Source organism: Malaclemys terrapin, chromosome 12 (genome assembly GCF_027887155.1).
Source record: "Malaclemys terrapin pileata isolate rMalTer1 chromosome 12, rMalTer1.hap1, whole genome shotgun sequence".
NCBI lineage: Eukaryota > Metazoa > Chordata > Testudines > Emydidae > Malaclemys > Malaclemys terrapin.
In genome coordinates, this window is record NC_071516.1 from 8,220,011 (window position 1) to 8,247,296 (window position 27,286).

The 27,286-nt window shown below is 44.8% G+C and overlaps 1 protein-coding gene across 1 annotated transcript in view; it reads left to right on the forward strand.

Moving 5' to 3' along the window:
• The first annotated feature begins 1,442 nt into the window (after positions 1-1,442).
• RBBP8NL (RBBP8 N-terminal like) overlaps positions 1,443-27,286 on the forward strand; it is a 90,231-nt gene continuing 64,387 nt past the window's right edge. Inside the window, exon 1 of the mRNA XM_054044919.1 lies at positions 1,443-1,456. The gene's annotated coding sequence lies outside the window, so the exon portion shown is untranslated. The remainder of the gene's footprint in view (positions 1,457-27,286) is intronic.

The window sequence follows — 27,286 nt, forward strand, 5'->3', positions numbered from 1 at the left end:
ATTCATTGCCATACTTCCCCACTCCCCTTCATAATCTGCTGAACCCTCCTCTTACAGTCATACCCTGCCCTCAGATTATCTGGTTGTTCCTGTTAAAGTGCTCTGCATCTTTAGCTTTGCCATCTTTAGGGTTCAAGTAAATGAATGGGGTAGTTTGTGCCTATAGGAGCCATAGTTTTAGACTGTCTGCAAGCTCATTTAAACAGTACTACACTGCTTACAGCCACTTCACCTTTTCAAAGTTATCTTCACCATTCCGAAAGCCAGAAGCAGGCAACCAAACTTATTTAAGAAATGTTTGTTTTAAATTGTGCTCAGGATAAGACTTAGCACTTACAAAGCAAAGCGTGTTACACCCACTAGTTAATGTACAATTCATTAACTTTCTCAGCCCTCCTTGTGAGCTGGAAAAGTAGTAGAATACCCTTGGGGATACTGAGGCCTGGAGCAGGTAAGTGACCAAGGCCACAGAATTAGTGGTAGAGCTGGAACTAGTGGCAGGAGTTCCTTCTTCCCAGTCCCTGACTCAGTCGCCTAGACCATCTTGCCTCTTACAGTGTTGCAATGACAAACTCCTCAGGTGTGTGTTGGGGAACTATTTTCAATCCTCGACTTTTGGAACACCCCATTCACGCTGGGTCTGCGAAGAGGCATGTAAGAGCTGATTAACAGCTGGTTCCTGCCTGTTTAGACAGCTCTGACAATGCATCCCTTCTTTTCAAGGTGACAGGAACACCCAGCTGCCTAATGGTTACAGAAGTGTCTATTCTTTCCCAGTGACATTTATTGTGAAATATCTGAGTGGGACTGAGAGACATGCAAGGCTTTCTCCCTCCTTATCAGGCGACCCTGGTCAGTGTCCTGCTGTCAAGGACTAAAGTAATTTATGTCAGAGCTGCAAGTGTTTACTTATCTACCCCAGCGACTGGCTGAGGCGAAATCAGCCAGACTGGCTCCTTTGTCTCACGGGCTTTTTCCTGCCAGTGGGAAAAATGAGGCACTGGGCGCTATTACCACGCCACCGAGCCATGTCACGCTTTGGAAAAAACAGCACAGAAGGTGTAAGAAGTGGTGCCATACATGGAGCAGCCCAGTCTCCTGTGGCCACCCTTAAGCTGACATGAGAACACTGATAGCCGCCGCTATCCAAAATGTTACTACAACTCTGGCACAGATGGAAAATTTAAAGTGCCAGCTAGCGAAAGCCAGTGCTGCTCTAACGACAGATGACGTCCAAAATCAATCCCCCGTTTGGGGTGTACAAGTATCTTCGCATCAGCTTCAGCAGCTTCACCATCAGTGAGATAAGCCGCACAAACAAAATACCTCCTTGTAAATGGTACAATATTGCTTGGACAGACTTCAGTGTTGAATGTCAAATCTGCGTGTGCGTCTCTCTGCCCCGGGGAGTCTGCATGTGAATACAAAGCAAGTGAACAATCCGAACACCGGGCAGGTAGGAGATAATCACACTGAGGAGATCTGTGTTGGAAGCCTTTGTGAGAGAAGTGAGTTTTAAAGAGGGATTTGTAAGAGAAGAGGAAGAAAACGTTGTGCACGAGAAGTGGGGCATGTATCAAGTTTAAGGAATACCCTTACCAGTTCTCCCCCATGATTTCACTGGGAGTTGTGCCTGAGTAAGGACTGCAAGATAGGGTGCTATAAAACAATGATACATCTCTGATTAATGCATCTCTGCCCTTTATAACTGTGGTCATATTGATTGGTACTTTACTTTAACTGTTATGGCAAATATCCTCCACCATGAAGGTCCAGTGCTAATAAAGACTTGCTCCAATTTCTGCAGGGCCTGACTTCTCCGCCCCCTCCCCCCACCAGTGGTGCTGAGTTCCCACAACTTCATTTGAAGTCTATGGGAGCTTGGCACCTCTGAAAATTGGGCCCATCTAATGGAAACCCATGCAAGCCTCAAAACAGACTTTAAGAACTGATCCAATTTTTGTTTCTTGTATCGTGAAAGAGGAATGAGAACTATGACTACGTCTGGCCCAGAGGCCCGGGCTGTTTCCCATAGATGTAGTTTCATAAATCACAGAGGAAGATTTGTTGTTGGTTGTTGTTGTTGTTGGGTTTTTTTGTTATCCAGGCATTCTGCTTTCCAGACTAAAAACTGTCACCCTAAATACAGAACAACTTTCATCTTGTCTCTCTACATCCTTCCTGGTGAAGGAAAGAGGAGCATGTGTATGATAGATTTGCTCTTATGGAAGCTTCCCTCCTTTGAGAAGACAAATATTAAGCAGTGGTACCCTGTTTCCCCGAAAATAAGACATCCTCCGAAAATAAGACCTACTTACAGTTTTGCCTCTCGTTGTAATATAAGGCATCCCCCCGATAATAAGACCTCCCCGATAATAAGGCATCCACCGATAATAAGGCATTTTTCATTTCTGAAAAATAAGACATCCCCTGAAAATAAGACCTAGCGCATCTTTGGGAGCAAAAATTAATATAAGACACTGTCTTATTTTCGGGGAAACAGGGTAGCTTCCTTTCCTAAACTGAATAGTTTATCATTATCCGGCAAGGAAGCCTTTAACTATATGGACAATGGATTAAAGAAGCCAGACTATCTCTCTCTAAATGAGCTGTTATTTTAAATTAGCTTCCTTCTTAACCCAGGTCACTCCTCACAAAATATTCCACTGACTGATTGTATTTTTCTAGACAAATATTTTTGTGAGCTGTCTTCTCTCCCCACCCAGCAGGGAATGTTCAAAGGCTTATTCCTCCACTCTGAAGAGTTTAGTAAGAGACAAACAGGCTTAATAATCTAGTGGTTAGAGCTGAAGTCTGGGACTCTAAGGCCTGGTCTACACTAGTGGGGGGGATCGAGCTAAGTTACGCAACTTCAGCTACGTGAATAACGTAGCTGAAGTCGACATACTTAGATCTATTTACCGTGGTGTCTTCACTGCGGTAAGTCGACAGCTGACGCTCTCCCGTCGATTCTGCCAGTGCCTCTCGTCCTGGTGGAGCACTGGAGTCGACAGAGCGCTCAGTGGTTGATTTATCACGTCGAGACTAGACGCGATAAATTGACCCTTGCTGGATTGATCGCTGCCCGTCGATCCAGCGGGTAATGTAGACGACCCCTTAAACTGTGTCCCTACCTAGCCATGCTGTTCATTCAATGTGATCTTGAGCAAGTCCTGTAAATTTTCAAGGGCCTGAGGCCTAGGCTACCTTTGGGTGGCTGGCCATTTTAATTTCTGCACTCCCAAAATAAATTGTGGACGTTAATGTGAGTGGATTAGCAGATTAGAGGGGCAAAGGTCCAGCTACGTGTCAAACGGGGGCATAAAATAACATAAGTGCAAATTTAGCACCACCAAACTGCATCTATAAAAGTGAGATGACATGTGAAAGATCACCCCCCCTAACCTCCTGGTGCATTAGTTCACCTGTCTGGGAAATGCATATAACAACCCTCTGGGTGGGTGGCCAATAGGGCTTGAATTTGGGACTCTAGCTCCAAAACACAGGCCTTTACTACTTGAGCTAAAGGAGTAAATCTGTCAGCTGGAATTGACTGAAGGCTGATATACTCTTATGTGATCCAGCCACTAGAGGGTGGAGAGACCTACTTGGACATATTCACACTTCCCTTCCTTAGAAGTACCTGATTCCCAGAAGGAATTGTAAGGATTAATCAATTGGGTTGCTCCATATCACTGCTATAAAAATACCATGTTTTTATGTAATAAAAACAATGTATTTTGTCTTCACCTCTTTTTGGATGTGTATGATCCTGGCAGGGCTGGCTCCAGGCAGCAGGCAACCAAGCACGTGCTTGGGGCGGCACCTGGTAAGGGGCGGCCAATCTTGGGGTGGCGGGGGGGCAACGCGGCGCTTGGCTGGGGGGGGTTCCGGCAGCGCGGTTCTCGGTGGGGGGTGTTTGGCGGCACGGCGCTCAGCAGAGGTGGGGGGGTTCAGCAGCGCGGCGGGGAGTGGGGAGTGTTCGGCAGCACGGTGGGGGGCAGCGGTTGTTCGGCGGCGCTCGGTGGGGGGGGTTGGCGGCGCGGCACTCAGTGGGGGGGTGTTACGGCGGGGCGGCACTTTTTTTTGCAGCTTGGGGCGGCAAAAAAGTTAGAGCCGGCCCTGGATCCTGGATGGAAACGAAGATTAACACTGTGTTAGAAATATTATTGGAAAGAAGTGGACTCTGGTCTCGAAATCAACAGGCACAAATGTGTTGGCTTTGGTTACATCTTGGAAGGACTGGTTGTAGGTTATTGTAGTCGGGGATGACCAGTGAGGAGAGGGATAAATGGTATGTGACTGATCATTGGAAGGTCAGCTGCTAAGTATGGGCAGTTAGCAGAGTTTCTGAAGCCTTCTCAATCCACTGCTATGTCACCGCTGAGAAAATGGACTTTACTTAGTTACTATTCCCTCCTTCCAATGCATTTGTTAGTACTTGGAAGACTTAGGGGTTGAGGGAAAACATTCTCAGATGCTTAAAGGGTCAGCGTTGAGGTTGGTTTAGCCTAATATTTGGTCTAAATGAATTGATATAGATTTGTTTGCAAAGTCCTTATAATTCTTCACTTGTAATTTTTTTTTTTAAACAAATGAGTCAATGAGATTCAAAGTTCATTGGCAGCAGCCCAGCATGAATGAGGAACTAACTGAATAATAGCAAACCAATGCAGCTATGCAAGGGTGGAAACAGATTTCAGATTCAGATTTTCAAGGGATCGTAGGCGACAGCGAGAGATGGAGGGGAAGCAATGTCCTACATTTTGGAAAGCGTGCAGCAATAGCACATCAACCCTTGCAGGAAAGAGGGAGTTCCCTTAACTTGCTCAAGAGTGATATAGCTGTTACAACCTGGTCCAGCACCCCACTGCACAGTCACCGGTCAGCTGCAAGTGATCCCAACTGCTGGATCCCCCATGTTCCCAAGTCAACTGGCTTTGGAAAGTCTAGACACAGCTGCTTGTACATGCTCCACCTAGCCTAGGAGCACTCCGGGCTTCTAGTTTAACCCCTCTTGGGGCAGGAAAGCACAGAGCACAGGCTTAGCAAAGGAATTTCTTAACCACAGAAACTCTTCAAGCACTCAAGAGTTCCAGATCTTTGAAAATAACAAGTTTTGAGATGCCCCTCCCCTAGGCAGAGCCCACCCCTTCTTTCAAGTCAGGTTTGTCAGCATTTCAGGCTGGGCAGAGTCCATCCTGCCCTGTGTCTCCTGCAAGTCCTTCTTCCATCTCGTGATGGTCAAAACCCCTGGACCAAGTAGAAACCCGTTCTCTCCTCTGGGCTACAATGCTTTATGGTCAGCTGGAAGCTCAAGGACCATACCCTAGTAATGCTTGCCCCCATCTGCAGGCCCCTGTGTAGGGGGGGGAGGGAGTTGTTTCATGAGGGAGAGCCAGTAGTTGAGTCATTCAAAGTCAATGGCTTCAGATTGCCGTCTTGATGGCTGTTTTTTTAGTGTTAGTCATTCAGGAGGTGTCAAACACCTTTCCTTGGCAAGGCAGCTGTCTGCATGCAGCACACCAGGCTGACTTTGGGCATGTCCAGGCTTGGTGCAACTCCTAAAACAACACAGCGTTCATAATTGGACCTAGGATATCCCCCACTCTTTTACAACTGCTAACAGTGGGCTGCTCTAGCAGACCTTCCTGTGAAGGCCTCACAGAACGATCACTGACGAGATCCTGCAGAAAGGGAAAAGTGGAGAATGGGCAGGACACCTGAAGGATCGCAGAGGATCCCCTGGATGACGAAATATTCCAAAAGTACCCCAACATTGCACTCTTCTTACTTATCCCAGCTGCACATGCATTAATATTTGCACATTCCCTGGAAGCACAAATTTCAGACTGAGTGCCCACCAGGGTCAATAGCTGGGCCAAAGGAACAGCTGTAAATCCACCGATTCCGAACAGCTAAAATGATCTGTAAATGTATCATATGTTAGCTGGATTGATCAGAGGGTTCAGACCTCTACTCACGAACTGCAGTGGGAACTGGGGCAGCCCCAGAAAGCAGAGATAAGGACAGAGGATGCACACACTCTGAATCAGGAGTGGTGCCAGGGTTTTTGGCACCCTAGGCGGGGGTCCTTCCACGCTCCCGGTCATTGTCGGCAATTCTGCGGTGGGGGGGGGGGCCTTCTGCACTCCCGGTCTTCGGGGCACTTCGGTGGCGGGTCCCGGAGCGAGTGAAGGACCCACTGCAGAATTGCCACTAAAGACCCGGAGCGCAGAAGGACGCCCCGCCGCCGAATTGCTGCCGATGGCGGCAAAATGCCGCACCCCCAAATCCTGGTGCCCTAGGCAACCACCTAGGTCACCTAAATGGAAGCGCCGGCCCTGCTCTGAATGCATTTGTGAAAGGCTTCAGTATGTGCCGTGTTGTACCTGAGAGAGAGACCCGAGCCTTGCCGCCTGTGAGAAAAGTGCATTAGCAGCTAGTGGGGCAGGAGTCTGTCGTTCACTCATCTCTTTCAAGTACCAGGAGATTTCTTAAGTGCAGTCTGATCATATGAAGTGTAACTCCTCATATTTCTCACTCAATAGCCTGCTGCACAAAGCCCTGAACATGGCAGACAATAACACACAGCCCCAGTGCTCATTGCCCTGGCTCTGACAGAGGCATATGCAGAAGTACAAAAGGCTTTTTTTTAAAAAGAAGATATTAATTATGCCTTTGATGTTCCATAAAAACAGCGCAGCTTCTGCTTAGTCTCCAGAGTCCAATTGACAATTGTTTATTAGTTTTCAAATAGCTGAAATTCATGTCAAACATTCCGCATGTTAGAAAAATGTTTATGAAGTGTTATCATGGTTTATTTAACTACGAATGTTTGGGAACCCAGTATAAAATATAATGGACCACACAAGACTCTGGGCGTTCTGATCATGACACATACTTTAAAAAGCATTGGTAAAAATCATGTCACCTTAATCCGCATACAGATTTCAACCAGCTAAAAGGTGTCCTCGAGGTAGGCTAGCATGATCTGATCACGATGCCAATTGAATGGACAACCTATTTCTGTTTTAATTTTAAAGGAAATTTCTAATATTAGGAATATGATGGGCAATGTTGCTTATGAATGCCAAATTACTCTGAGGCTAATTGTTGGTCCTGCGATGAGCATAAGGTCTTGAATCCAGGGAGGGAGGAATTTCCTAATATGACCGATAGAAGCCCAACTGGAGCGCTCCGTGAAGAGCGCCAGGAGTCCAGAGAAGGAATTCAGATGTCAAGGATTAATATTCGTGCATCATTCATATTTATAATTTGCAATACCCTGTATAAATATTTATAGTATCCACGCCACTGCAAATGAGTTATCTTTTTTCAAACATAAAGACGATCAAAAAGCAACAGGTTTAAGCTTTGAACGAGGTGACGTTTTAATCCTCTTTCTCTTGAGTTGCAGCTTTAAACCCAGGAGGTGGAATGATTGCTGGCCTTTAGCTGGGCTCCATTTTGCCCTGTTCTCCATATCTAACGTGTGGCCAATGTTGCCCTGTGCGTGCATGTCCGCTGCCTGGGGCTGGAGAACTTCCTATAAAGCTGGCCCTCCAAAACTGGCAATGGAAAATCTTGAGCTGTAAGAAAGTGAGACCCAATCTCCACAAGAGCTGCATCTCCTTCTAGGAGCTGACCATTCTGCAACCCCATTTCTCCCTCTCTGGTGTTTAGATGCAGAATGAGAAATTGGGTAAAGATCATCTTAGTGCAGCAGGGAAAACTATTATGGTAGCATCTAAAGTCTGGGACCACATCAAGGGAGGTGCTAGTCAGACACATAAGACAATCCTTATCCTGAAGCGCTTATGATCTATGGACAGCACTGAAAAAATGTGGGAAGGGAAATGGGCACAGGAGTGATGTAACTGTCTATGGTCAAACTGCAGGTTAGCAGCAGAACTGGAATAGCGCCCCAATTCCCTGGCCTGTCCCCTGGTCACTAAGCCACGCTGAGCCCACAGCTGTCTCTAGCTGCATATTGGAGGCCAGGCTGTAAAATTAGGGCAAAAGCATTCATTCCATGTCCACAGTACCTTGGGGAACTGAACCCCTGAGATCTGAGCCATTCACACCATCATGACACTCCAATAAGAGGGGAAATGTCTGGTTATTCTTTCCAACCATTGACAAAGAAATGAGAGAATGGTGAGTTGAGTTTTGTTTTTAGCAACTCGAGTTCAAAATATTTCTCCACACTTATCAAAATGAACTCAAGGTTGGCTTTATTATGCCGAAACCCAAGTGAATCCACTTCCTATTCCATGATATTAGAGTATATCTTTTAAGACTGTTAACGCTGCAAAGATGCTTTGATAGCACGCGCTCCATTTCTTTAAGGCATTTCTCATAAGCTCAGAATCTACCCTCCTGACAAAAGCCAAATTCCCATTGACTTCATTAGTGAACGTAACGCATGGGGATTTATAAAAACAAAGCAAATTATCATCTAGTAAGGATCATACAGTAGTGAAGAGCCTTTCTATTGGCAGCAGCTCCTGCTAGATTTGATTCCCTGGTTAGATATTACAATACCTTGTGCCATTTATCTGCAAAGCATCCACATTCCAAGCAGAAAATCAGAAGGGAAGCTACTCCACACTGACTCATTCCCCAAAGTACGGTAATTGCTTTTTCTTTTAACATTTGACGGTTCAGCATTATTTCCCTCATTTTAGTTTTGCTTTTTGGCACATGAGTGTGTCTGTCTAAGGAGCTTTGCTTCACTGTTGTTTTTCAATGAAACTTAAATTATTTTTCATCCATCTCCAGCAACCTCCCTGTGGGGCCTGATCCTGTTTCCATTCAAAAAATCCCAGGGGCTTTAATGCATGCAGAAGAGAATAAAGTGAAGAGTTCACATTGGGAGCTTGTTTCAAACCATCCAAGTTCACACACAAAGGGTCCTCCCTCCTCTCTCTCTGCTATGAAGGAGCCAATTAATAACCCTTGCTTTTTGCACGCTTTTTTTTTTCATGTCACCTTAATCTGAACACTCTTTTCCTTCAATCAGAAAATTGTTGCTTTTAATATTTTAAACTCTGATTTCTCATAAAAGCCCCAAGTATTAGAATTTCTCTTAAGAAATATACCATTAATATATCTTTATTATGTGTAGCTGATCCTCACTGCATGGGCAATGACTTTTTTATATTCCCTGCTTGTCCCTGAGGCATCTGTTGAGCCATTTTATTTTGACGTGATACCCTTATATGTTAAATTAAAACTTGGTTTTTATTATCTGTTATGTGCCAGTAGACAACAGAGCCTTAATGCTATTGTACAACTCCTCCTGTCGTGATCTTTAACCAATATGGGGTGCCTCCCTCTCTTCCTCCTTCTGCCCCATCTCACTCCCATCCTCTCCAGAAAAAAACCCCTGGATTGAGTTATCCAGACTGACAGCAATTTACAATCCCCATTAATGGTCATATAAATTCCAGTGGATCAAGGAAGCCTCTAGTACATTATATTCAGACACAGCTAATAGGTCTGGGATAACTGCCATTGCTTGTTTCTGTGTTCTGAGTCCGACTGTTTATATCTACAGTACAAGTAAGCGGTATAACAAGTTTTCACATTCTCACAGTCATTCAAGGAGGCCCAGTAATTGCTTGCTCCAATAGCACTCAGAGGGCTGGAGGTGGTAGCAGTCACTCCCTATATTTAGGGAAAGCTGTTGCACCAGAGGCTTAGCAGTTTGTTTGGGAAAGTGGGATCAGTTCCCTAGGACCTTCTGGGGGTCTTGCGCTCAGATCTTAATCCAGCATCCATTAAAGTCAATGAGAAAATTCCCAGTGAGTGAACCACTGGATCAGACCCTTGGCACTAAGGGCTGGTCTACACTTGAAATGCTACAGCCCCAGTTGAGCCACTTCAGTGTAGATGCTATCTACGGCGACAGGAAGAGTTCTCCTGTCAGCATAGGCAATCCACCTCCCCGACAGGTGGTAGCTAGGTCGATGGAAAAATTCTTCTATTGACCTAGTGTAACCCACACACCTCCTGGGTGTGGTGTTCTGTCCCATCCAGTGGCACCAAGACCACTTAGAGCAGACTCATTAATCTCTCTCTATAGCCTTAGCTACAAGCGATGTAGCTTTTAGCTCATGCAGGTCTTTAGCACCAGAGGTCCCAGGTTCGATCCCGATGACCGGGGTCTGTTGGCGTTACACTAGCTCTGTATACACAGGGACTTAGGGTTTGTCTACACTATCGTCCGGATCGATGGCAGCAATCGATCCAGCGGGAGTCGATTTATTGTGTCTACTATAGACGTGATAAATCAACCGCCGATCGCTCTAGCATCGACTCCAGTACTCCACCTCAACGAGAAGCACAAGTAGTAAGTAGATCGAAGTATGTCGCCTTCAGCTACATTATTCACATAGCTGAAGTTGTGTAACTTAGATCAATCCCCCTGTAGTGTAGACCAGCCCTTAGATAGGTTTAACTACGCTGCTCAGGGCTGTGGATTTTTCACACCCCTGTTTTCTGTAGTTATGCTGACCTAATATTCTACTGTAGACTAGGCCTAAGACGACAACAACAACAAAAAACAATCTTGTTGTGCATCAGTTCTTATGGCAGGAATCTTCACCCTGGCTATTTTTAAGGAGCTGAATCGAATCTTTCCGTAGGTAGGTTCTCTATGGAGAGACAACAGACAACATGGCAGAGCAAAATAAGAAACCAAGCAAAAATAAAATTCATTACTAATTCCACCTTTTGAGGGGTGAAAATTTAACACTTGAGACAGGCTTTCAGAAATGAGAAATTTTAACGACACAATTTTGACAAAAAATGGACTTTCTTCAAACCCGTTGCAACAAAAACAACTTAGAATTTTTTCACAAAGTCAGTATTTCATTTTTTTCAAGCAGCATTAGATAGAACACAATAGTGGGCTGACAGTGGTACAACACAGACTGGTTTTAGCTGGGTGGATGAGACGTAACCTCACTGTAATTATGTTACAGATCCATGTTATAGTCCTGCATAAACCAAGGTTCTAACGGTCTTCTGTAACATGCATTGGTCCCATAGTCTCGCATCCTGTTACTAGACTACCTAACAGGGGCATGCATTGGGGCAGGAGTGGCATGGTCATTAAGGTGGAATTTGGTCCTGTGTGTGGTGAGTGTTCTGACTTTTACCCAAAAATGTTCACAGGACAATCTGTGACAGATTCTATATTGCCAGATCATTGCTAGGATTCAATGTCACCATAAGCAGAGCTAAAGCGGTAGTCAATAATTTCCCTTCCCTCCACCCTTGGATATCAGGCTCTGGGTTACTTGGGTCTATGCAGCCATGGAGAATCCAGAAGAGAAAAGAACGCCACTGTTAGAGATCCAGAGCTGAGCCCTACATTGGAAAGAGCAGGCAGAAGACAACAGCAATCAATCAGTAGCTATTGCAGGGGAGGTGATTTAAAAGGCCAATCTCCGGACCACCAGGCCTTGTAGAAGATACTTTGTCTCCATAACTTAGCTACACAATCTTCACCAAAGTTTTTCCCTTGCAACAGATCAGCAAGAAGGTGAAACAGCCCTGAATTTCCAGGGCACTACATCATCATCTTCCCCTTCTTCAGCAGCAGAGGTACTGTTCCCACCCACACAGTCTAGATGATTCATTGCAGCTTAAAACGCCCCTCTCTCATTTGCCATCTCACAAGCCAAGAAAACCTTTTCTTACTAAATGAAGACGAATCCTCTCAATTCTGTACATTTTTCATAAATTATTTGTGAGCGCTAGGCTTTCACATCTGCAGGGTATGTCGGTAGTGTTTGCAGGCGATTGATTGCATCCCCTGCGTTCCAGGGAGCAATTTGATTATGATATAATTAAGCCTGACAAGGTTATCAGATGACCCTCTGCAAAATGGTAAAGCACTTTCCTTCTTTTGCAAGTTAGATAAATGAACCTTTTTCTGGGAGCAGCACAGAAAATCAGCATGGCGAAAGTGCCAAATGGATGCCAGGGCTCAATGCCATATATGAGGAGAGTGGCACAAGCCCTACTCCCTTCCAGTGCACGCCACATTACCTTCATCGTTCACACCTGCCAGATTGCCGGAGCACTAACTCTTGGATGTTAATTTATGATTCATTTTGCGGTGTGTATTAAATTGTCTCAGACTTTGTTCAGAGTCAATTACATTCCAATTTCCAACCATCTTTCTGCAGTAGATACTGTTTTATAAATGGGCTGTTGTATCGTGCCCTTAGTGGTGGTAAAGCTTAAACTGTAGAGCAGGGGTCGGCAACATTCGGCACGCGGCTCACCAGGGTAAGCACCCTGGCGGGCCGGGCCAGTTTTATTTTCTTGCTGACGTGGCAGGTTCGGCCGATCGCGGCCCCCACTGGCTGCGGTTCGCCGTCCCAGGCCAATGGGGGCGGCGGGAAGCTGCGGCCAGCACATCCCTCGCCCGTGCCACTTCCCACCACCCCCATTGGCCTGGGACGGCGAACCGCGGCGAGTGGAGGCCGCGATCTGCCGAACTTGCTGCGTCAGCAGGTAAATAAACTGGCCTGGCCCGCCAGGGTGCTTACCCTGGCGAGCCGCGTGCCGAACGTTGCCGACCCCTGCTGTAGAGTGTGGTGGGGATATCAAATTTATTTTTCTCAAGAGGGTGAACTAGAGACTTGGCATGGAGAAGGAAGGTTCCACTGCGTATGTGTGTGCAGAAGGTTCCTAGTGGGGTTGGCCCTATGGAAGCATTGCTCAGCCTGTTTTGAGCTGCAGGCAATATGACTTTCACGGCAGCATGACTTCTGGTGTAGGGCTTGTCTCCTTGGTGAGTTAATGATTCCCAAGCCACAGTGTGAACCTACAGCACACTAGCCTGCCATGCACCGACTCACCAGGTGGCTCCTGCAACTGTGCACTAAAAGTTCCCTAGTGCGTGTTGTTAGTGCTCCTGTTATGGGACGTTCCACATGGCAAGTTAGTACGCGGCAAGCTAGTGCGCTGTAGATTCATACCACTGTGTGGACAAGCATGTTCTCAACCGTCATTTCTCTCTTGCACACCCGTAGTACTTTCACGTGGAATCCGGACTTGGTAAAAGAGACAACGGTCCATGTGATGGTCTATGCTGGGAATTGCAGCTAGAACTGACTGCTCCAACTTGATGCACTGCAGATCAGCAGCAGTACTGCGTGGTAGTTCGTGCATTGATTAGAAAAGTAAGGTCGTCATCAGCAACCAACAGAATTCTTCTACTGCCCCGTTCCGTCTTGCATGCTGCCAACCCATCTTTTTTGTGCCCACTTTTGCCTGTCACTGAGGTTTCTAGGAAAGTATCAGTGCTAGAACCTGCAATTGCAATGGCTGAAACTCCTGTAATGTCTGAGGCTGCATCCCTGATATTAACCTGGACTTTTAGAGGGGGTTAACTAAGATTTTGTGCTGGTAGTTAGTCTGGCATAGCACAGGCTGGTAGTTCTTAGGCACCTACGTTATACTTACAGCAGTCCTGTATATCGCACATGCAGACATGACTGTTTATAGTGTCCTTCTAATGGCTGCCCCATCAATCTGCAATCCTGGCAGTAGTCACTGGATCTTTGGAAGGAGCTGGTGATCATTGCTCTGAAGGCACCTCATTTATATAGAGCCATGGAACTATGGAGCCAGAGAGTGTGCTTGGAGCTGCTCTCTGGCACCGTTGGCTTCAGCTGCTCTGACCGACATTTTTTATCTGTGAACTTTGTTTTCTCTTGGGGAGTAAAAGGCAAAGTTTGTTTGTGTTCACTTGCAGGTCTCTATGGAGTCAAAACAGAAACTCCCCAGATACAGTATAAGTCCGGGAGCCTATCAGCAGGGAAAGTGCGGTGTTGGTTGGGAAAGGAACACAAGGAGTCCAGATTGACTGGCATTAGTTCTCCCTGTGCTCACACCCCTTTAACACCTTCTCTGATAGAGTGGGGCCAAGGCAATGAACTATTGTGCTCAGAGTCCATGGTGAAGGTGCTCTTAGGGCTAGTCTACGCCCAGACTTACGCTGAAATAACCAAGTCAGTTGTAACTCCCTTGTTTTGGACTAGAAGTGTTTTATTCTCAATAAGTGACTATACACAGCCTTGCACAGGCTTTGTGTGTAGACCACCCCAGTATCCATGTGATAGGTAAGGTGCCCAAACCTAGAACTGGCATGTTTCACAGTACTGTCTCAAGAGGTTTGCCAACACTTCCTTCATACGTGTGTTCTTTTCATGTGCACATAACTTAGTTTTAATACTCTAGCACTGACCAAACTTCTTCTTATTGGTTGTGAATTTAGCTCTGCCCGGAGCAAGTGAACTTTCCCGTATTGAGCCTCCTATATTCATTATTCCCAAGTATTTGCTGAGTAGTTGGGTCAGTAACTTTCATCCTCTGGGCTGCTCATAAGCAGTTAGTTTTGACTATTAGTCACTCATTATTCAATCAGTAGAACTGGCAAAAACTTTTCCAAAAGCTTTTTTGTTGTTGGAGGGGAGGGGAGAGGCCCCTTTTTTTAATACAAAAGTTTTCATAAACTTGAAATTCTCCCTTTTTATCAAAAACTTATTATCAGAATCTTTCACTTACTGAAAACTAGGGTTTGTTTGTTTTTTCAGTATATGACAAATGATTACAGATGTCATGCAAAATTTCACACGCACATCCCCGAAAACAGGTCTCGTTTAAACCCTGCGAAATGAATACAATCCTGAAATTTGCCAGATTGTTTTTACATCTCTTAACTAGCACTGTTACATCATCCATTTGGTCAATTGTTAGGTCCTGAGATTGCCAGAAACAAAATATGGGGGAGGGGTAGAAGAGGAGCCTGGGACCCATCAGTAGGTTGGGTTGGATGCTGGCTTTTGGTTTATACTTGTATACCTTTTCAGTATTTGTATTTTTTTACTAGTTTGGTGATTTTTAAAAAATATTATTCTTGTTTCCTAGAAAAAATATTTTTATTTGACTTGTGGCTGCATATGTTTGGACAGAAATCCAGTTGTTTCATCAGCAATTAAATAAACGCAAGGTTCTTTAATACGCTAAGCTTTTTTTAACAGCCTCATTGATTAGTTGTATCCAATATTCCCAGACTGCATAGAACTGCACCAAAAGGTGCTTATCACACTACAGCTATGCACCATGTCTGAGAGCCTGAAAAGGGAGTAATACAAGGACTTCACAGCAGATGGTGTGAGGAGGACATAAGTGCAACTGAAAATCCCGTTAGGAGAAATTGGTTACTTCCTTTCCCCACCCCGACCCTGGTTTGTTTGTTTGTTGTTGTTTTTCAAACCAGAATCTTCCAAAATTGCATTTGGGGTTGTTGTGTTTTGGGGGGACACTTGGTTTAAACTAAAACTTGACTCCATGGTTGAGTGCAGTGGGTAAATTGTTAGCCCTCTGCACATCTATCCACATTCAGCTTCTGCTCTTAGAAGTTCTGTCCTTCCTCGCTCCTTCAGAGAGGGTCAGTGCCACACTCACTGGCCAGAGGGGACACTGTTGAACAAGCGGTTGTTCCCTACTCACCCATGAGCAAAGTAAGCTTTCTTGGCAGTACTGGAAAGCAAACCGTGGTCCCCCAAAGCAGTGCAGTGCAGACAATTTCACTTATGGAAAGAGTAAGTGTTGAGGGGGGCAGGGCCCAGGAGAAGAGGGTCAGAGGTGCAGGTTTGGAGTGAAGCTGAAGTGAAAAGACTATGAGGGATGGGCAGGGGGAGCAGGAGGGCTGGAGCAAACAGCCAGTCAGCACAGGGCAAAGAAAGTCAAAACTGTAGAAAGTTCCTCGTCCATGTTACAAAAGCTATCAGCTTGGGCTAACTTCCCCCATTGCCAGCCATCTCAGAGAAGAGGATTGAACAAGCCTGGAGAGGGAACCACTTTCTCACCCCTTGAGGTGATCCCACCAGAAGAACTGTGAGGCACATGGACAGGATAGTGTGGAGGAACACTTACCACTATCCATGCTGCGACTGTTCTGTGTCTCCAGAGAGGGCATCACTGGTGCAGTTGACAGGGGATGGGGGGGGGTCAAAGAGTGTGTCTGTCCTGGAAAAAACCAAACATTTGAACCTGCTTTTCCTATTCCGTGGGACGGGAAAGAGAAAGCCAAGATGCAGGCAGGTCAGAGCAGATGTTTAACAAGATGGTTTCAAGACAGCACATGGTTTGCAGATTCAGTGCTGAATGACATCTGTTAGGGGAAGCGAATCTCCTTTTACTGTGTCAACTATAAAATAAAAACCCCACTGAAGCAAAATGATTTCAGATTTTAACTTTTTTTGATTTGCAGTAAACCTAAGTTCAGTAAATTGATTTTCATAGCAATAAAAGCTGAACACTCATAACCCCAAAAGCAATAACCATTTTACTGCTATTTAGAATTTATATTTTATTTCTAGTCTTTTTCGTGGATGTGCCCTGAGGGGAAACGTTTTATGTGCAGCTCTGGAAATGAACTGAGTGCAAATATTTTTATTTTCTGCTTGGCATCAAAATTTTGATGCATCCTCCTGAGACCCAACACACTTCTTAAAAAATACAGCACAGCCTTGCTTATAAGCAACTGAGCCAGTTTCCAGAGAGAAAGCAGCATCAGCGACCACTTGGCCATGAGGCCCAGCAGCCACTGGGCATAGGAGATTGGATGCAATGAGAAACAGCCTGAACCTCTGCCCAAAATTGACCACCTTTCTTGAGGTTCAGAATGACTTGATTTGATTTGAAATTATTTTTCAATTTCATGAAGCCCTGCAATTCTTGCTTCTGGCCGGGGAGCAGAAGCAAAGATGCTAAAGTGCCGCAAGAAATAACATTCACATGGGGGCTGATTCTTTTGTTGCTATGCTAATGTAATTACGTCGTCTTTCACTAGTGTAGCTTCACTGGGCCAGATCCTCAGCTAGTGTAAAATCAGCATAACTTCACTGTCTTCAATGGAGCTATGCTACTGTACCCCAGTTGAAGAGTGGACCCATTGCCTTGATTGGAGTTACTCATAATTTACATCAGTGTCTGTGAAGACGAATTTGGCATTTGCATTAGAAGCAGGTAGACTCCGAAGAACTTGTAATATTTCTAGAGCCATTTTGTTATTGGTCAGGACCCTTTGGGGGATGGTAGGAGGCTCGTCGTCTTCTGAACCCTCCCGGAGATATAATTAGGGGCAATGAGATTAGGCCAGAAAAATGGAAGAACTCACCCCTGCAATAACGACAAGGAGCAAAATTCATCCCTGTTTAACTCCACTGAAGTTGGTGTAGTTACAGCATGGGTGAGTTTGGGTCTCTGTAAGTATATGGAGATACTATTTGTGTGATAGGGTGATATTAATGTGATACATTATCATGCACCACGCCACTAACTGCCTCACGTGCACTCTTCTCATTAATGCTTCTCCAGGATTAAACCTCCTGAGAAGCTCTGAAGAGTCACCATATCTTCTTGAAACACTCATCTGGCAGGTGTGTGTTTCCTCTTCTCCTCAAATGGGGTGTTTCCCATCACAATCCCACTGGCTGTGGTCCATGGTGGGCACTCATCACCTTGGACCAGTGACAGACTTAAATTCTGGTAAAGCATGACCTTTGGAGGCCTAAAAAGGAAGCAATGTGCCACTTAAAAGAGGCGATACTCAGAATTTCCATAGAATATACAGCACTTGGTCTGAGCCTTGGAAGGGTAAAATAACGACACTATGATGTATGGAAAAGCTACTTTAGGTAATTTTTAGAAGTTTCTATTAGCTATAACTTTCCTCTTCTTGTGACTCCTGGGCAGTCTGATTCCTGGTAACTAATGCATCTGGCTTTACATGATAGAAGCATAGAAATGTAGGGCTGGAAGGGACCTCAAAAGATCATCAAGTAAACCTAGACCATCCCTGACAGGTGTTTGTCCAACCTGTTCTTAAAAACCTCCAAAGATGAGGATTTCACAGCCTCCCTCGGAAGCCTATTTCAGAGCTTAAGTACCCTTATAGTTAGGTTAGATATTAGGGAAAACTTTCTAACTCTCCCTTGCTGCAGATTAAGATAATTATTTCTTGTCCTACCTTCAGCAGACATGGAGAACCATTGATCATCATCCTCTTTATAACAGTCCTTAACATACCAGAAGACAGTTATCACGTCTTGCCCCCAATCTTCTTTTCTCAAGACTAAACGTTCCCAGTTTTAACCTTTCTTCACAGGTCAGGTTCTCTAAACTTTTTATCATTTTTGTGGTTCTCCTCTGGACTCTCTCCAGTTTATCTACATCTTTGCTACAGTGCGGCTCCCAGAATTGGACACAGTACTCCAGCTGAGGCCTCTCCAGTGCTGAGTAGAGCAGGATAATTACCTCCCATGTCTTGCATCTGATACTCCTTTCCCGCAATTGCATCACATTGTTGACTCGTATACAATTTGTGATACACTATAACTCCCAGATCCTTGTCAGCAGTAATACCACCCATTTTCTACTTGTACATTTGATTTTTCCTTCCTAAATGTAGTTCTTTGCACTTGCCTTTATTGAATTTCATCTTGTTGATTTCAGACAAATTCTCTAATTTGTCAAGGTCATTTTGAATTCTAATCCTCTGCTCCAAAGTGGTAGCAACCCCTTCCAACTTGGCGTCATCCCCACATTTTATAAACATACTCTCTACTCTGTTATCCAAGTCATTAATGAAAATATTGAATACAGACGCTCCCCAGGTTAACGCAAACCCGACTTATGGAAAAAGTTCTGTAAATTCCATAAGCTTTTTTTTTTTTTGGTAATTGTCGGGTATACATTCCCGACTTACGCAAAATTCAACTTGCGCAAGGTGTTCCAGAATGGAACGCTTGCATAAGTCGGGGAGCGTCTGTAGTACCGGACCTAGTACTGACCCCTGCAGGACCCACAAGATATGCTCTCTCAATTTGACAACAAACCATTGAGAACTACTCTTTAAGTGTGGTCTTTCAATCAGCTGTGCACCCACCCATAGGACCACATTTCCCTAGTTTTTTTGAGAATGTCATGTGGGATTGTGTCAAAATCAAGATATATCACATCTAACTGCTTACCCCCGCCACCTCATGTCTACTAGGCCAGTAACCTTGTCAAAGAAGGAAATTTGGTTGGTTTGGCATGATTTATCCTTGACAAATCCATGTTGGCTATTACTGATAACCCTGTTGTCCTCAAGGTGCTTACAAATTGATTGTTTAATAATTTGTTCCAGTATCTTTCCAGGTATCAAAGTTAGGCTGACTGGTGTAAATTCCCTGGTCATCTTTATTCCCCGTTTTAAACCTCACCTGTCCTCCATGAGTTCTCAAAAATAATTGCTAATGGTCGGAGATTTTCAGCTAGTTCCCTAAGTACTCGAGGATGAATTTTGGCTTGAGGGGCATATGAATATTTAGCATATCTGGCACATAAATACCTTGCAATGCCGACTACAAAAGTGCCATGCAAATAGACTCATAGACTCATAGACTTTAAGGTCAGAAGGGACCATTATGATCATCAGGTCTGACCCCCTGCATGCTGCAGGCCACAAAACTGTCCCTAATCTTCCTTGTCTCTGCTGATGAAGTCCCCAACTCCTGTGTCTTAGTGACTTCAATTGGCAGAGAACTCTCCTGCTAGAGATCCCTGCCCCATGCTGCGGAGGAAGGCGAAAAACCTCCAGGGCCTCAGCCAATCTACCCTGGAGGAAAATTCCTTCCCGACCCCAAATATGGCGATCAGTAAGACCCCGAGCATGTAGGCAAGAGTCTCCAGCCTGACCCTTGTTAGCCATTATACTGTTTACCTACCATTGCTTGGTATTCCTCAGCTAATATGTTTTACCATTAAACCATTCCCTCCATAAACTTGTCTAACTTAGTCTTAAAACCAGACAGGTCCCTCGCTCCCACCGTTCTCACTTTCTGTTCTCACTTTCTGGTGACATTGTAAATAAGAAGAGAGCAGCATTATCTCCTGTACATGTCAACAAACTTGTTTGTCTTAGCAATTGGCTGAACAAGAAGTAGGACTGAGTGGACTTGTAGGCTCTGAAGTTTTACATTGTTTTGTTACATAACTGCACTCAAAACCAAAAAAAATCTATATTTGTAAGTTGCACTTTCATGACAAAGAAATTGCACTACAGTACTTGTATGAGGTGAATTGAAAAATACTGTTTCTTTTGTTTATCATTTTTACAGTGCAAATATTTGTAATAAAAAATAATATACACTTTGATTTCAATTACAACACAGAATACAATGTATATGAAAATGTAGAAAAACATCCAAAATATTTAATAAATGTCAGTTGGTATTCTATTGTTTAACAGTGCAAGTAAAACTGCGATGAATCGCAATACATTTTTTAATTGTGATTACATTTTTTTGAGTTAATCATGTGAATTAACTGCGATTAATTGACAGCCCTAGTATCCACAGAATATGCAATCGGATATGAAAAGCAATACTTACAAAAAATGTTAACGCTCACTAAAACATTTTTAAAATATTCTTTCTGTAAAATACGTGTAAAATAGAGATTATTTTATTTGGGGTGATCCAAATAAAATTTTGCCACAATGAGTAAAGTGGCCATCCTATGTCCTGGCCAATACAATATTTATATAATGCCATACCACCATATATATTCTCTCTCTCTCTCTCTCTCTCTCTCTCCCTCTGCCCCTTGTATAGAGACAACTACAGTATTTTCATTATGTATAAATAAGTGGTAGAAGAACCTAGAAGGCTGAGTTCAGCAAACTGTCAGGACCCAAACCCTTGGAAATGTTTTGGCACCGTGACCGATGTAAAATTTTGTTTCTGAACTGGGTGTAACCTGTACCTTGCAGCTACATCTAAGAAATAAATCCGAATATAAGACATGGGTAAAACAGACTTTACTGGGGATACGCTCATTATTTAAAAGAATTGCAGCACAGTTGAGGAAAAACCTTTCTCTAAGAGCTAACAACGTATTCAGGGGTTCTCAAGCACCTTACCTATGGACCACATCTTAATAGAAAGATTGTCTTATGGACAATCATTCCCATTCACGGTTGGGTAGACCACTTCCTTTTTTGCTGGTGATCAAATAACATCCCTAGGACAACTACAGCAATTGCTTCATGGGAGAGTAAAATTAGGAAAGCATTTGACGTATTTAACTTACTTAGCTGCTGGAAGCAAGATGGAGGCACCAATACCTTGTGAGCGGTCAGCTCCCCACAACAGGGAGCTCTACGGACCACAATTTGGGAACCACTGGCATGTACTTTGTTAAACAGAACTAGCAGGATCCCTATGTTAACAGCACCAGCTGTTGGCTCTGCAAAATGGTACACGATTAACCCATTCTGCTGCTTTGGCCTCCACACGGGGAAGAGGTGATGAGCTGGCTCTTCCTGGTGATCCATGTGCCCATACAGCCGTCATTCTGGAGATGAAGTCCTAGGCCAGGATTTTCTTTGCTAGTTTCTCCCCTTTCCATCTACGCTCCTGTTACCGTCATTCAGAAAACTGACCTGGTCCATCCATCAGGGCATCTGCCCGTGCACGCTGCTCCTAGGCTTCCAGATCCCCACCTCATTCCTGAGACTCCACCATGGACTCCTCCGCTATTGTCCCCCTGTCTCCTTTCTGTATGTGCGTCCACCCTGGTACGTATGATTTGCTCACACCAGCACCGTTCCACTAATTTCAGTGGAGTCACTGCTGTTTTACACTGGTATACATGAGGGTAGCATCAGGCCTCCCGGAACTTGCTTGATCTGTTTGGTGCCAGCTCAGGAATTGCCATAATATTAACACAACTGTAGAGCAAACTATGTTCAGTAAATCAACATTTTAATTCATGTACATATAACTTCAGCAGCCCTCTCTTACCATCATACACAGAATGGCTAGCACCAGGCTATTATCAGACCACATACACTGTGACATTTCCCTCCCCACACCTCATCACATTTTCTGGCTCCCCCCATCATTAGCTTTTATTTGATTTAATACCACTGTTAGCCAAAACACCACCAGTGATGAGTAGCACGCAGTGAGTAAGCAGAACCCAATGTAAAATGCATTGCTAGTCACATTACAGAGACAATATAAAATTTAAGAAACGTTAGTCTTCGCAGACGGATTTAATGAACTGAGCATCTCAAAAGGCAGGGAGCAACATTCGTGTTCAGTGCTCAGCTTACTAAAAAGAAAGGCATGACCGTGAGATAAAGGTAATAGGGGAAAAAACAGCCTTTTCTAACTAAAACCTAATTTGACCAGCAGCAGGAGTTGCATCTGGTTCAGGAATTCACAGCCCAGAAAATATTGTCCCCTCAATCAAAATAAAGCCCCATTTGTTAGAATTGTTTGACCAGCTTCTATCTCACTTACGCCTGTGTAAATTGGGAGTAACCGTTTTAAACTGATGCAGCTCATTAAGCTAGATGACTCTTAGTTACGCAGGTGTAAATCTAATATTGACTAACTCCACTGATTTCAATGGGACTACAGCAGATTGACCCCCCTTGTAACCGGGAGCAGAGTATGACCCAATGCAGTTGCACCAGCTTAAAACAGGAGTGAGATCAGAGTCACTCTTTCACCTTTCAAAATATTCATTTGCAAAGTTATGGAGTAATCTTAATGCAACCTCCGAAATAAAAGAGACACTAGCATGCACAGAAAGGAGCTCATTCTTACATTACCTCCCCTGTTACTTTTCTAAACACTTGGGAACCTTTGGCTCAACTTTACTGCAATAACAGGAAGAGTAATGTCAAAAGTAAGAACCCTGGGAGAATATTAGATCAAACACCCAAAGGGCCTACACATTGTTTGTCCATTTTTTAATGTTCTGTAGTCGCTAATTTGCCACCCCTCCACTTCCTGCGCTGCCAGCTCTGGCACCGCTTGCTGTGGGGTGATATTTAATCTGGGTGGCGAACGTTTGGCCTGAATTTGTTTTGCATCTAATCTTTGGGTGGCGCAAGGGCAGCGTGCCAGGAATGGAGACATTTTTAGCCTTTCCATGCCAAAGTGGGGAACAGGATTTCAATACTGAGCCTGCTTATCTCTTCCCACGACGCCTCTTATCGTGCAGCCCTGCCGCACCCTGACTTTAGAAGATGTCTCTCTGCATCTCTGCCCCACATAACCCAGCCAAAGGGGTTCTGTGGTTAACCCTCTGCAGGGCCGGGAACTCAGGGGTGACTGCATTGTTTGCGACTGTCCAGAGGGGCTATTGGCCTGGGCACGTTGGTTTAGTTGAGAAGGATGCTGAGAAACAAAAAGGCACCCAAAAGAGCACAGCCTGTAAGGGCTAAATTCTGTCCTCAGCTACAGCCCTGTAACCCTGCTGACTACAGAGAATGTGTATGGGGATGGACCTGACAATAGAATTTAGCATCCAGGCTACTGCTATACACCGAAAGCTTGTGCTCACCGAGGTGCAGAGGGGGCATACAACCACTGAACTACTTTAACAGTCAAGCAGAACCACATAGGCCCATATTTTTGCCTAGTGGGAGCCACATATTTCCCTGCGTGGGCTGGACTCAGTGATGGCATGTTCGGGACATGCCCTACACTGGCCACCCTTTGCAGCACCTTGGATCAGATAGGCAGTGTAGCCAGGGAAAGGGGGATTGGCCAGAGTCCTTGCACTCCAGTGAGTATGCCAGCTGGCATAATAGCCCATTGGGGACTAGTACAACAGCACAAAGGCTGCTCTAGGTTGTACCGGGTTGAGCCAAAGCATCCCCCAGCCAGTGTCAGGGTTGAGGAGCTGCTAAGTGTCTCAAAGGGTATGTCTACACTGCAAATAAAAACCCACAGCTGGCTTGTAGCAGCTGGCTTAGGCTGCAGGGCTGTTTAATTGCAGTGTAGACTTCCAAGCTCGGGCTGAGGCCCAAACTCTGGGACCCTCTCACTTTGCAGGGTCCTAGAGCCTGAGCTCCAGCCAAGCCTGGAAGCCTACACTGCAATAAAACGGTCCCTTAGCCCAAGCCCTGCGCACCTGAGTCAGCTGGCATGGGTCAGCCACGGGTGTCTAATTGCAGTGTAGACACACCCTCAAGGTCCTTGTCCCCTTCCCCCCTCCGTTGTACCAATGGGAGCTCATCCACATCTGAGGTTTGAGTTGGATTTTGTGTGTGCAGATGGGTAAAGGGAGTGTGTCACCCTGTCATGAGTGGAATATTCTGCTTGACAGAACAGGAGGGTCTATTAGAAACCAGACAAGGATATTCCCAACAATATCCCGAATGGCTCTGGTTTGTTCCAAATAGAGCTCTGGTTTTAAATGTTGTGCCATGCAGGATGTTTTCTCCTCATTTAATTGTGCGCGGTCCAGGTGCTATTAATCACATACTTTGACAGGTAGGCCGGAGCCTATGGGTGGGCTGAGAGGAACTGCTTTGTCTGGTCATTGACATGGAGTTGGACCCAGGAAAGGTTACACAAATGACTAAGCCCTTGTTTACCAGTCAACTCTCATTTGCCAGCTTAGGGTGCCAATCTGGCATTCATTCCCTACACACTCAAAACTCTCACTGAAGGAATGAAGCCAATGGGAGGTTAGGGTGCAGGAGAAATGCAAAATCAGTCTTCTGAAGAGACATGTGGCTAGAGACCCCAGCAACACTTCTCCCCCTGGATCTCAGACCTTTTTTTTTTTTTTTTGTGGGACAAGTACACATTCAGTAGGGTGTTTGTAGATATTAAAGCATAAAACAACACTGTGGGCCTGATTCTCCTTTCAGACAGATGTAAATCAGGAGTAATTCCATTGAAGACAGCACTCACTTACACCACTTTTGGTACCAACTTTTGGGTCAGGTCTTCAGCTGGTATAAATTATTATCTTCCTTGTTATGCAATTATTCTGTAAGTAATTATTATGATGGGTGAAATCCTGGCTGCATTGAAGACAACGGGCATTTGGCTATTGACTTCAGTGGAGGCTCAATTGCCACCTATGTGATTCATTTACACGTGAAGGGAAAAGGTTTCTCATTACAAATAGGTGCCTAATTCCAAGAATTTGGGTCATCTTTCATTTTCTCTTAGTGTTACTGAACCCATTGCCCTGCAGGGTGGCTTTGCCTTGAGATACAAACCAGAACGAAACGTGTTACATGTTCCAGGCACTGACAGCGAAGCATGTACTTTCAGTCGAGATGACTTTTGCCTGAGATAAAGGAAGAAAAGAAAGCATCGTCTCCATGAGAGACAATGCGGGTTTCTCTCCCTCTCTTTCCCTGTAAGATCCTCCATCTTGAACTGACTCCCAGTCCTGATTCCCCAAACACAACATGAAGATTCCCGCTATCTATTTTCAGATTTTGTACTGCTACCCATCACTGTCATGTCTGAGCATCTTCCATATAAACTACAGCAATAACAAAGTCCCTAGAGGACTTTATGGGCTCTCTGGCGCTCTTCCCTTTTTAGGGTAAAAACTCTCCTTGGGGTAGGTTTTTGGGTTAGTTTGGTCAGTCGGAGTTTGGAGGAAGAAGGGGATCTCAAGTGTTGCGAGTGTTGTTTTTATGGTGGAAAGGCTTCTGAAGGTGCAATACGCAGAAAACAAAATCAAAGTCTCTCCCCTATGTCTAAGTAGCTACATATGCCGCAGAATGCAAGATGATTTCAGAGGCATTATTTATCTCTGGCATAAATGTTTGCAAAGGAGAAGAATCGTTTTTGGTCTCAAACCAACACTAAAATGCCTGCTTCCTGGTATTGAAAGAAATCAAGAGGATCGGTGTCGCTAAGAAAGTGCTAGAGATTGAAAGATGGACTCTCTTTAAAAAAAAACAAACAACATGTATAGCAACACACAGGATTTTAAAGGGGAAAAGTAGTCAGGAATAATGTTAATTATTTAAGGGCACTAAATTATATGCCAAGAATTTTGTCCATCCGACAAAAGTTTCAATCAATTGTTTCTGCCTTTTCACTGACATTGATTTCCACTCCCAGGCCATTAGACTAGTGACGTCTAAGGGTCTGTTTACACTGCAAGTGAGCACCTGTGGCTGGCCCATATCAGCTGACCCGGGGTCGTAGGGCTCAGGCTGTAGGCCTGTTTAATTGCAGTGCATTCAGGCTCAGGCTCTGGGATCTCACGAGGGGCAGGATCCCACAGCCCGGCTCCAGCCTGAGCCCAAACATCTACACCGCAATTAAACAGCCCGCAGACTGAGCCCAAGTCAGCTAACATGGGCCAGCCGCAAGTGTTTAACTGCAGTGTAGACAGACTTTTAGGGATCTTCCATAGGGTGTGGATGGGGATGTCTTTCTGCAAAGCTTTTAGCCTCATGTGTGTTCTTCAGCATAGAGTAGGAAAAGGGAAAGACTCTAAAACTGAGTGCAACCTTCACTCACATTAGTGAACACCGTCACACGTGTTGTCCCACTGACTTTGAGCCTGTAGGTCAGCGCTCACCTAGTGAGTGTGGCACAAGCAGGTACTTCAGCAACCAATTAGGGGCCCAATCCTGTTGCCCTTTTACTCTTGCAAACAGTCCTTAGTCATATGTAGGTCCTTTAATGGCAGGAGGAAGGAGCACAAGACTAGACCCTAAAACTTGACCTGAACAGCTCCAGTTCAACTTCTCAGGTGTTGTATTCCAATCCCTCTCAATGCACAATACATAAACCTTTGGGGCCCAGATCGGGAGCCCCATTATCTCAGCATTGTAGACTCCGTGTAGGCAACTGCCAGCCCAGTGTAGTCACTAGAGTTGCACCTGTTTTTACCCAGTCTGAATTTAGCCCTTTATCTCATATGCATGACCAAATCCTGTCCTTCCTCAAACCCTGGCCAACTGAAGTCAGGGGGGTTGCTGAGAAGATAAATCAGGCTAGATCAAAGCTAGCTGGGGTATGTCTACACGTGCTGCCATCACACCTTCCGACTGCAGTGTAGACATACCCTCAATTTTATATTAAGGGCCAAATCCTGCTCAGTTACACATGTGCTGCCCCATTATCTGCAATGAGACTGTACATGTCAGTGAGGGCCGAATCCATTCCTACAATTGCAGAGCTGGGATGCCGCTCTTAAGACTTAACGTTTCCAACGGTGTCAGGTTAACGTGACATATGACAGACCATTAGACAATTAAACAATATGCCATCTACCCATATAAACTAAACAAGCTACAGGAAAATTAATCAGGAAACTTCATCATTATTCTGTGCACCCCTCCCCTCATAGACACACACACACACACACACACATATCCACTGCCATTCTAGGCTAGACACCTTCCTCAAGGAGCTGCAGA